This window comes from Chrysemys picta, chromosome 24 (assembly GCF_011386835.1).
Source record: "Chrysemys picta bellii isolate R12L10 chromosome 24, ASM1138683v2, whole genome shotgun sequence".
NCBI classification, from domain to species: domain Eukaryota; kingdom Metazoa; phylum Chordata; order Testudines; family Emydidae; genus Chrysemys; species Chrysemys picta.
Genome location: NC_088814.1, coordinates 7,857,750 through 7,869,960, shown reverse-complemented (window position 1 = coordinate 7,869,960; position 12,211 = coordinate 7,857,750).

Here is a 12,211-nt window from a genome sequence, read left to right as displayed (position 1 = left end):
CAGTTCCAGCACCTATGCCCATCTGCCCATCAGTCTGTCTGGCCATCCACCCCCTCCATGCAGATGTGCATCTGGCCATCCACCTGCATATGTCTGTCTGTCCTACCCCTGCCCTCTCCATGCCTATGTGCAGCTGTCTATCCCCCTGGCTCGTCTATGTGCGTCTCTACACCCCCCGGCCTGTCCATGCATCTGTGTGTCCGTCCATCCACCTAGTCATCCACCTGCCTGTCTACTCATCCTTCTGTCCTGTTAGCAAACCAGAGGGCAGCTTGTGAAGTTCTACAGTGCAGCCCAACAGCTGCTGCCTTCATAATTATAGTGAGGCAGTAGGTCTGCTATGGTTAAGGCTGAGACCAGCTTTCCAAGTGCTCTAAAATCCACCTGCATCCCAGCATCTCCATCGCGACACTACTGGCCTCCAGACTTACAAAAGAGCTTGGCACCCGGCCACTTATTTTAGTGCTTCAATGGGCGCTGAGCACGCCGGAAAATCTGGCCTGGTTGGTGGGGGCCGGAAAAGTGCAAACTCTACTCCAGAGCCTGGGTCTCTGTCAGCGAGTGGAACCTCCACTCACCAGGTTGTCATAAACCGGGCAAGGAGTCTGTGGAATTTTCTTTGGGACTGTCCAACGCTCCAGAATGGAAAACTCCACTTTTGTCCAGTAAACTGAGAGGGAGGTTTCGTCCCACGACAGGGATATTGACGGCGGGGACTGGAATCCTCGCATGGTTGGATGTTTAGTTCTCATTCTTGCTTTGAGTTAGATCTGCCTCGTCCTTTTCTTGATAGGCCGTACGGGGGGGCGGGAATGCGTTGTTCCTCCACGCTGCACTGAATCTTTGCTTTCCAGCTGTGACTGGCTGGCACATGCTGAGTAGGGAAGCGGGGAGTCTATAAATAGGTGTACAGAAATAGCAGCGTCTAGGCTCCAGTGAGCCAGACCAGCCACTAGAGGGGGACTGCCGCTCATTCAAGACCAAGGGGAACGGGTCGGTTGGTGGGGGAAGTCCCCCATGGGAGTAGCAAGTTGTAAACTGTAGCTCATTGTAGCTGGAAAATGGACACATCTGCTGCTAAGAAGGTGCCGTTTGGGTCCACGCTTTATTTCGTCAGGGAGTTCAAAAGACAAATCGTGGTTTTGATGTTTAGTGGCAAGGGCTTTTGGGGACTTCACCTTGTGGGGGGATCCCCCTTCCCGTTGGAGAGGCACCGTGGTCCTGTGAATAGACGACTGGGCTCAGGGGACTGGGATTCAATTGTTGGTTCTGCCATTGGCCTTCTGGGTGCTCTAGAGCAAGTCACTTCCCTGTCTGGGCCTCAGTTTTCTCCATCTGTACAATGGGGATAATGATACTGACAGGCCTGGATTAATCAATGTGTGCTTCCCCTGACCACCTGGAGAGGGAAACACCCCCAAAACTGAATGGTGCCGCAACCCTATGCAATGCTACTTGCTCAAATTTGGCCTGGCTGCCCGCCCTCCATCATGACGGAGGGATGGCTGGGCCAAACTTGAGTGAGTGGTGCTGCAACCTGGTGCTTGGCCCTCCCACTTCTACCAGGACCACCAAATCATCAGAAGGCTGGATGCATCCTTCCCTCACCCGGTTGAGAACCTCTGTTCTGGGGGGTAGCGGTGCCTAGGACATCTTCTCTGTCTTGTTTAAGGAAGGGGGGGGCACATTTCCATTGTGAATAGGGCCCCAAAATTCTTTAATCTGGCCCTCCTTTGTAAACGACTTCGAATCTAAAGATGAAAAATGCTTTATAAGAGCTGGGTGGTATTATGTATCATTATTTATATTGTAGTAGCACCTAGAGGCCCGGACCCCATTGCGCTAGGCGCTGTACAAACACAACAAAGAAATGGTCCCTGCCCTGGAGAACGTACAGTCTAAGACCATAGACAAGCTCTTCAGAGCAGGAACTCTCTTCCTATGCCTCTACACCGCATTGTGCGCCACCGGGGCCCTGATCTCAGCCAGGGCCTCTAGGCATGAGTACAATTCAGATCGTGATTATGAAGCCTCTTTTCCAGCATGGTCCCTTGCATCATTGGTTCTTCCAGGGGGCTAACGCCGTGGGGATTGTCCTTTAGCCAGACTCTTCCGAGCAGCAGGTCATTTCCCTTCCAGGGATCGGCCTGTAAACATGTGTCACCCTCTCTCTGCCAGGCACGCCTGCAGTCACAGCCCCTCCAAGATGAGCTGGGGCATCCGAATGCAGATAGCAAGGAAAAAAGGGTGATTGTAACAGGGTGGCCTGCCCCCCTGAAGGGCAGGGGGCCGGCCAGCCCTGTTCACTCATCGGATGCAGCTGAGAAGGGGACAGGTCTTCCATATGAAGAGCTGCAAGTTCCTGGGGAGAAGCCCTGAGAGCCTTGGCCGGGTTAGAAAGCCTCAGCTGGAAGTTTGGTTTATCCTTTGGGAAATTGTGGTGGGATGGCCAATAACTGGTGCCCAGTTATTATGGGTGTGGTTGATAATCCCCCAGACTGGTGAGGATGAGGAAGGTTTCCAGGGCTGCTCCCCACATGCTGAGGAGGGAGTTGAGTCTTCAACGATTGCCGAGGTCGCCATCGAAGGTAGCCGGGAGCGTGGTCACTTGACCACTGGGACGTGGCCTGAGATCCACCCACTTGGTCCAGTCAGGCGGGTGGAGAGCTATTGACTAGGAATGACAGGCAGTCACTCACCTGGGCTGGATTTGAACCACCTCGCTAAGGGTGAACGGTGTTGGTTCCCTTTCTGAGATCCCTACCCCGCTCTGTGTAGCTCGTGGATCCGATGCTCTGCTCCCTTGCTCCTTGTGTTGTGCAAAGGGAGTGTCACATGCTGCAAGGCAGCCATGTTTTACACTCGCTTTGCATTATTGTAAATTGCTATCCCAGGGGCAGGGCAGCGGAGCGTCAGCTTCGTTGCTCTTAGGATGCTGGGTAAGATCTCAGCGCAGATGCACGGTCACGTTCAGTCTAGAGGTGGGCAGAAAGTGTCAGCTTCCCTGGGCCTCAGGCCCTCTCCTGCATCGTCCAGGACCCACCGTTCTCAGTTGCTGGTTCCTGGACTGGCACATGGAGGCTCTGATCCAATTCTCAGTGAAGTCGATTTGAGTCTTTCCATTGGCTTTCATAGGCATTGGATTGGGCCCCATGCTGCAGGCTTTGGTGACAGGTACCTTGGATGTTTGGCCCTGATTCAGCAAAGCATCTCAGCACGCGCTTGACTTCAAGCATGTGCCTATGGTCTGGTCTGCCCACAGAAATTACACTAAGTTAACTCAACCGGCTTATAAATCTATTGAATTAAATTGGTGAGACCTGCTTGTGTGGCCTCTCTGAAATCAATTTAAGAGGGGTTACATCAGGGTAGATTCATTCAATAACAAACCAGTATAAGTTATAAACCAGTTGTAAGGGGGTTGCACCTGTTTGACTAAATCAGTATTTAAACTGATGCAACTTATCTGTGTGCAGGGGTAACATTTTCAAAAACGCCTGCGTGCATTAGGAGCCCACACCCCATTTTTAAAAGTGACTTCAGCTCCTACGGCCCAGATCCTAGAAGGTATTTAGGTGCCTTTGAGGATCTGGGCCTAAGTGCCTAGAGGACGTATTTTCAAAGGTATTTAGAGGCCTAAAGATGCAGATAGGTGCCTAGTGGGATTTTCACAAGTGCCTAAGCAAGTTAGGTGCCTAACTCCCTTTGGTTTCAATGGGATTGTGGCCCCAACCTGCTTTTGAAGATGCCACTATGGGTTTCTCTGCATCTTGAGGTGCTTAAATACCTCTGAAAATCTGGCACTAAGTTATTTCTGAGTCTTTCAGATGCTTTTGAAAATTGTATCCCAGACCATATGAATTCCAAACCCCAGTCTTACCACCCCGCTTGGCATCTCTTTCATTACCATTAAGACAAGCATCTAAGACAATTGTCAGAGCATTGGTCTGAGTTCTATCTCTGGGTACGCCTATGTTACAGTGGCACAGCGGTAGCGCCATAGTGTCGATGCTGCCTACATCGCCGGAAGGGGTTTTTCCGTCCCTATGAGTTAATCCGTTCTTCCGTCGGCCTAGCTGCCTGTGCACAGGGGTTAGATCACCCTAACTGCAGTGCTCGGGGCGTAACATTTTTCGGAGCCCTGCATGACGCAGCTATCCCAATCTAACATGTGGACCCGGTGCATGACACCCATTCCAACCCACTGAAGTTAGCAGAGTTGAGGGGAGATGGCTGAAGGCATCATGTTGCTGCCTTTTATTGCCTTCCCAACGCTGGTGCAAGAGGCACCATTGGGAGCTAACTGGTATCTGCGGTCTTTTGCCTGGACCTTAATGAATGGGGAGGCAGCGGGGCCGGGGCTGGGCCGGTGAGGCTGACGACTTGTCCGAAAAGGTGGCGAACCGCCGATCGGGCTGACGTTAATAAATAAGCTGTCGCAAGCAGCCAGCCCGGCTCGGAGGAGACTCATTGCTTTTGCTGTTTGCTAAAGAAAAGACATTCGTAAACCAGGTTAGTCACAGATCTTTAAAAGGCAGCAACTGCTTCCGCCAACTGCCGCCTGCCACGCGGAGTTAAATATCAAAGGGAATTCAGGAATACTTTGCACTTTCTTTCCTTCCACACCCTCCCCCCACACACACTTTCGCTTTTTATTGAAGTCGTGTTCGTGTATCATATAAAATTGGAGCTAACAATACGCCCATTCAGCCCACAGCCAGGGCCCATTCAACGTGTGCCATTTTTTTTTCTCATAACACCCCGCTGGTGGGTGTTTTACTAAGGGAGCTTGAATACGAAAAACAGCACCGATGCCTAAGTCTAGATTGCAATTGCACTATTAGGCTCAGGCCCGAGGATGGGGCTGCCCTATCCCGGGAGCCCCCCTGGGAAGGAACAGATCTTTCCACCCGGAGCTCCGCCTTGCAAGAGGGAATGTATGGAAGGAGAGATCTTCATTGGACTTCTTTGTCGGACGCGGCACAGGGCGCTTGCCACAGCTGGGTGTGGCTCCCCGCCCGCTGGGGGGTCTGGCTCCACTCCCAGAGTCAATCAAAGGCAGCCCCGTGTGGAGGAAGAGGGGGCGGTGGCCCTGCAAGGCCACTTTCGGGAGGGAATCTAGCCTGCGGGAATTCAGGGACGAAACAGCGACTTGTAACCCAGGCCGGAGCATCTTGCCCTGCTGTGGCGCGTTAGGGGCGAGGGGGTCTGAAGAGCGCAGCTCCCCGTTAGGCTCTGAGTCCGTGCTCACATTTTCACAAGGGCCCAGCCGCCCCTGCGGCGGACGTTGGGGGTTGACCCACAGGTCGTCTATGGTTGAGCTCATTTGAGAATCTGGCCCCAGTTGTGGGAGCTGAGCCCTCGCCGTCCTTAGAGCCACGCTTGGCCCTCGAGTGCTTAGCCCTCCTCGAAATCTGGAGTCCCGTTTCCATATAAATGGCCCGTTGGTCCAGCCCCTCTCTCTCCGCGGGGATGGAGGAACTTCCTTCGCCTCCCGGAAGAAAGTTCTTGACGTGGTTTGGAAAAAGAACGGGCCAGCTCCTCCACTGGTGTCAATCTAGGTAGTTCCGTTGACTTCAATCCTATGCTGATTTGCACCGGCCGGGGATCTGGCCCATTGTCTCCCACGGGGCGATGCTGATTTGCACCGGCTGGGGGTGTGGCTGTAGATGTCCTACACTGCCTTCCCCAGGGCGATTTCCTCTGCCCGGTTAACTTGACGGTAACTGCCTGGCCCGTGGCCCTGCGGGGGACATACAGGACTGTTTATAACCATCCAGACTGAGGATTCGCCTCCGTGCTGGTCCCAGTGCAACGACACAGGGGAAGCAAGTGGTGCCTCCCTTATCTGGGGCTGCGGTGCCCAGTGCTGGCTCTCACTTACACCTCTGCTTCCCCTTGGGGGGCTTTGTGGGGCGCAGAACCCCCAGGGGTCATGGCTAGCCCCTCTTCCACTCTCCCCGGCCCAGCCCAGAATGCCCCCTGCCCCGGGCTCTGTGCCAAGCTGGCTTTCTACTAGGCAGAGGGGTCGGAGCTGGCATAAAGGGGCTGCAGGCCAGCGCTGAATGGGGGCCTGGACTTTCCATGGCGCTGAGGCAGCAACACGGTTTCTGGGGATTCCATTGAAGTCAACAGAAAGATTCCCATTGACCGTGACGGGAACAGGAGTGGGCCCTGGGGGCTGCCTTGCCGTGCATAGGAAAACTCCCAGTGACTTCAGCTGGCGCTGGATCGTGCATTCTGAGGTCATTCTCCTTCCATTTGGACGCTGGAGCATTTCTTCCCCTCGCTGCTCCTGAGAGCTTATTTCATTCCGTCGACGTAAGCGCCTGGGCATTCTACCTGTAATCCCTTCCCGCGGCGAGTCCAGGAATCAAATCCCCACCAAGTCACGTCTTCCCCAGCCCTTTGTCTTGTATTCCGTTCTTTCTGGTGCCAGGCAACGTCACTCGGAAATATAAGTCGAAAGGGAAATTCTGAAGCGCCTTCCTGTTTCTTACATTATTCGGTGTAATAAATTCTCCATTCTCAAAGAGGTGACTAATATTTCAGACTACTTTCTACTAAGCTGATATCCTGGCTATGGGGAGCAGAACTATGAAGTTGAGGAATTGGAGTAACTGGAGTTACTTGATATCTTCATTCCCGGTGTTATTCAGGTCCGTAGCCTGCGGGCCAGCATTCAGGGACGGCATAAAAACCTTGGATTTTCTACGGAGTCTATGGGAGTTGGGTGTTGTTTTGCCATTGACTTTTAATCTGATTCGAGCACCTAACTCCCCTGGGAGTCTTTGAAAATCCCTGCCTTCTGGTATATCCCTTGCACTCAACCTATGGAAGATTTACATGGAGAGGCAGTATGGTCCAATGGTTAGAGCATTCGTTTGACTTGGGTTCAACTCCCAGTACTGCCCCAATCTGTGTGTGTGACCTTGGGCAAGTCACTTAGCCCCTCTGGGTACATCTACATTGCAGAAAAAAAAACCCCAAACCCAACAAACCAGCGGCAGCGAGTCTCAGAGCTCAGCTCAAGTGACTTGGGCTCCCGCTCAGGGGTAAAAATTGCAGTGCAGAGATTCCCGCTCAGGCTGGAGCCCAGACTCTCAGACCCATGTCCGTCGTCCCCCCCCCCCCCGCCCTGACTACACTGCAAGCCCAAGTCAGTTGAACCGGGCTCTGAGACTTGCTGCTGCTGGGTTTTGGGGATTTTTGCAGTGTAGACGTAATCTGTGCCTCAGTTCCCCACCTGCAAAATGTGGATAACAGCAGTGCCCTAGCGTGCAGGGGGAGTGTGAGGATAAACCCGTTTAAGATTGTGAGGTGCTCAGAGACTGTGGTATTGGGGCCAGATAAGTATCTAAGATAGACAGAATCCCTTTCCCCACTGGAATCCAATGAGAATCCTGCTTTCCAAAGTGCAATTGTAACATGCTGGCTTGCCTAGCACCATGGTGGCTGGTCTACACAGAGAATAATAACCTACTGCTATTCCAGCTACTGGAGACACTCCTTTAGCTCAACTAGGAGAGACCCTAGATTCACTGCGTAGCAGCCACAATTGGTGTCTGATTATGGGCGTTGAGCTCTTGAAAATTCTGGCACTAGCACTGACAGTTGTGGTTTCCCTCCCTGCTCTCAGCTCAGGCAGGAGGACTTCTTACGTTCATCCCAAGGGGGAAACTCTGATGCCTTGATCGTATTGCGCAACGTCTTATCCCACAAACAGTGGCACTGAAGTGACACTGCTCATGGAGTGAGGAGCTGCCCAAGATGAATGGGGGGGACTGGAATCTGTCCCTAAATTTGCTTCCCAATAATACAGCTACAACTCTCCTTGTGCTGTGGATTTGTCTTTTAACAAGGGCTGCCAATTAATCGCACTTAACGCAAGCGATTAACGCAAAACCAATTAACCAGATTAAAAAAAAAATTGCAGTTTTAATCCCACTGTTGAACAATCATAGAATACCAGTTGAAATGTATTATAAATATTTGTGGATGGTTTTCTACATTTTCGAATACACCTCTACCTCGATATAACGCTGTCCTCGGGAGCCAAAAAATCTTACAGCGTTGTAGGTGAAACCGCATTATATCGAACTTGCTTTGATCTGCCGGAGTGCGCAACCCCGCCCCCCCGGAGCACTGCTTTACCGCGTTATATCCAAATTCGTGTTATATCGGGTCGCGTTATATCGGGGTAGAGGTGTATATGGATTTCTGTTGCCACACAGAATATACAGTGCTCGCTTTATATTATTATTTTTGATGCCAAATACTGGCGCTGTAAAAAAGATAAACAAAAGAAATCGTGTTTTTCAATTCATCTCATACAAGTACCGGAGTGCAATCTCTATCGTGAAAGTGCAATTTACAAAGGTAGATTTTTTTTTCATGTAACTTCACTCAAAACCTACAGTCCATTCAGTATTCTTGAATATCCCATTCTTTCGCAACATCTACAAAATGCCCTGACATGTTTCAGCATAATGTCTCTCTTCAGTATGAGTCACTGTTACAGCAAAGACTGCAGTGTCCAGACAGCATCCATCAGGTGTGCCGTGACTCCAAGATAACTGTGATTGTTCAAGGATGGCCAGTGATCGCCAGTCAAAACAACAGTTTGTGCATTTTTCAGAAGCTCCAAGGTTGTAGTCTTCTCGTTGTGATGGAGGTCTCATATTTGCGATGCAATGGTTCCTCGGGAGGGCAAGGTGTCTGACAGATTGGAAGATGCAATTGGAATAACATTCTGTCGTTTACAATGTTGCGTGATCTGCAGTCCATAGCTAGCCGCTTTGCAATAGCATTGGGTAGCTGTTGGACTCTGATCCATGGGTTTGTAGCGATCCCGAAACTCTGGAAGCGTACTCTGTCACGGCTGGCAGGGTTCATTTGCTGTTGGTAGTGCAAGAACTGGAGATGAAAGCATGTTTGGCGTGTAGGTGGTACTGCAGACTTGAAGTACGTTGATGGTATTGGCAGGGCCGCCCAGAGGATTCAGGGGGCCTGGGGCAAAGCAATTTTGGGGGCCCCTTCCATAAAAAAGTTGCAATACTATAGAATACTATATTCTTGTGGGGGCCCCTGCGGGGCCCGGGGCAAATTGCCCCACTTGCCCTCCCCCTCTGGGCGGCCCTGGGTATTGGAACTCAGCCTTGCAATAACTACAGATAACCGTCTTTTTATCCAGGGAACCATACAGACTTTTTAAAAAAATAAACTTCTCATTCAAAAGCCCTGAACTTTTGCCGCTTTGCTGCATTAACTTTTTCTGATATTTATCCGCCAGATCATGAGAACACAATAGAACTGTGCCAATGTCCGCCAAGCAATGAAGTACAGTGAGTGAAGAGGGTCAAACCAGAGGTGTGCTTGTTTTAAAAACAACGCATTCATTTGTTTTGCGTTAATCGCTTGCGTTCACTGCGATTAATCGGCAGCCCTAAAAATAGAATAATTCAACATTTGTAAGTCACACTTTCACGATAAAGAGATTGCACCACAGTACTCGTATGAGGTGACTTGAAAACCACGATTTCTTTTGTTTGTCTTTTTTACAGTGCAGATATTTGTAATAAAAATAGTAATATAAAGTGAGCACTCTACTCTTCCTATTCTGTGCAGTAACTGAAATCAACACATTTGAAAATGGAGAAAAACACCCACAAATAGTTATAATACTTTTAAATCGGTATTCGGTTATTGTTTAACAGTGCGATTAAAACTGCGATTAATCGCGACTATTTTTTAAAATCTCGCAGTTAACTGTGATTCTTTTTTTTCATTGTTTGACAGCCCTATTTTTAACACGAGGTTTTTAAAAAGGCCGTGTACCCCAATCTCCCCCAGTAATGGACACATGAAGCGCACCAAACCCCCACTCGTTGGGGTCCAATATTTTACTCCAATTCTATTCTCATCCCGCCCTCATCAATGCAGGATCCCACTGGCCAGTTGGGCATTAAAGCAAAGTGTTGAACATCAGTCATTTTCTCTCCCATCCTCTCCCCCGGGGGAGAATTGTGTGGGCAGTGGGGGGTTCTGTTTTGTTAGGGTTTTGTTGTTTAAAGGTCCGTGTTTACGTTAGTGCAGGCTGGTCGGAGCAGCACTCCTGGGACTTGGAGTGGAAGGCGTACGGTGACCAGACAGCAAGCGTGAAAAATCGGGAAAGGGGGTGGGGGGTAATAGGAGCCTATATAAGAAAAAGACCCAAAAATCGGGACTGTCCCTATAAAATCGGGACATCTGGTCACCCTAGGAAGGCAGGGTGCTTTGGGCTGGTCCTTAGCTCCTGGGGGAGTTTGTTGCACTGGCTGGACCGGCCCTCGAGGAAGCACCGTCTCCTGCTCAGAGTAGCTTTGCCCTTGTGGTAGAAGATTCCACTGGGCCCGAGGAGGGGAGCCGTCGATTCTGGTCACCATCCTGGAGCTTTGGGCTCTCTTAAATTTGCAGTGCACTGAACACCTTGCAGATAAGGACCGGGACCTTGCACTGGACTTGCTAGTCTGTGGGGAACCGGCCCGGAGAGCGGAGGACAGCTCTGATGGGCGCATGGCAGACGGGCATTTCCTGTCTTTAACAGAGCAAGGCCAAGCCATCGGCCCCCACCCTAAGGTTCCACCCTGCCCGCCTTGGCCCCAGACCATGGCTGGTGAGACAGCCCTGGTCAAGAGCAGAGTTGGTCAGTATTTCCCCAAACCTGCCAGTTATAACAGAGGCCTGGCAACTCCCGGCCCAGCTTCTCCCGGCTCCCTATTGCCCATAAATTTCCTGCCAACCCCCCCCCCCCCCACTCTCCCCCGCATCTCTGGATGAAATGCACCACCTCCCTTTGCCCAGCGCACGGCCTCCACTCCTTTCTCTCCTCCCTCGCTTTCCTGACTCACAGCTGCAGTGGTGGACAGAAAACACAGGGGGCCAGCAGACAAGCTTTACATCTGCACAGGTGGGGAGGCTGGGATCTGATGACTAACACAGATGCTTATCCAGCTGTGTGGGGTGGGAGGAGAGACAGAGAGTGGGGTGGCAGAGTGTGTGTGTGTGTGTGTGTGTGTGTGTAGGCAGCAGGGTGTGTGGTGTGTATGTGTGTGTGGAGGCGAGGCGGCAGGGTGGGTGTTTTGTGTGTGTGTGTATGTGTGGAGGCGGCAGGGTGTGTGGTGTGTGTGTGTGTATGTGTGGAGGTGGCAGGGTCTGTGTGTGTGTGTGTACAGGCGGCAGGGTGTGTGTGTGCGTATGTCTGGAGGTGGCAGGGTCTCTGTGTGTGTGTGTACAGGCGGCAGGGTGTGTGTGTGCGTATGTGTGGAGGTGGCAGGGTCTGTGTGTGTGTGTGTGTGTGTGTGTGTGTGCAGACGGCAGAGTGTCTGGTGTGTGTGTGTGTATGTGTGGGGACAGCAGGATGTGTGTGTGTGTTTGTGGAGGTGGCAGGGTGTGTGGTGTGTGTATGTGTGGAGGTGGCAGGGTCTTTGTGTGTGTGTGTGCGTGTGCAGGCAGCAGGGTGTGTGGTGTTTATGTGTGGAGGCAGCAGGGTATGTGTTGTGTGTGTGTGTGTGTGGAGGCAGCAGCTGTGTGGTGTATGTGTATGTGTGTGTGGAGGCGAGGCGGCAGGGTGGGTGTTTTGTGTGTGTGTGTGTGTATGTGTGGAGGCGGCAGGGTGTGTGGTGTGTGTGTGCAGGCGGCAGGGTGTGTGTGTGCGTATGTGTGGAGGTGGCAGGGTCTATGTGTGTGTGTGTGCGCGTGTGCAGGCAGCAGGGTGTGTGGTGTGTGTGTGTGTGTGCGTGTGCAGGCAGCAGGGTGTGTGGTGTGTATGTGTGTGTGTGTGCAGGCGGCAGAGTGTGTGGTGTGTATGTGTGGAGGCGGCAGGGTGTGTGGTGTGTGTGCGTGTGCAGGCAGCAGGGTGTGTGGTGTGTATGTGTGGAGGCGGCAGGGTGTGTGTGTGTGTGTGCAGGCAGCAGGGTGTGTGTGTGTGTGTGTGTGTGTGTGTGTGTGGTGTGCAGGCGGCAGAGTGTGGTGTGTGTGTGTGTATGTGTGGGGACAGCAGGATGTGTGTGTGTGTTTGTGGAGGTGGCAGGGTGTGTGGGGTGTGTGTGTGTATGTGTATGTGGAGGTGGCAGGGTGGGTGTTGTGCTTGGAAGGATTTCATTTTTCCTGGGCCTTTATTTTCTTCCTGTCAGTTTCTTCAGCGATATCTGCATTGCGTGGGGTTCGATTA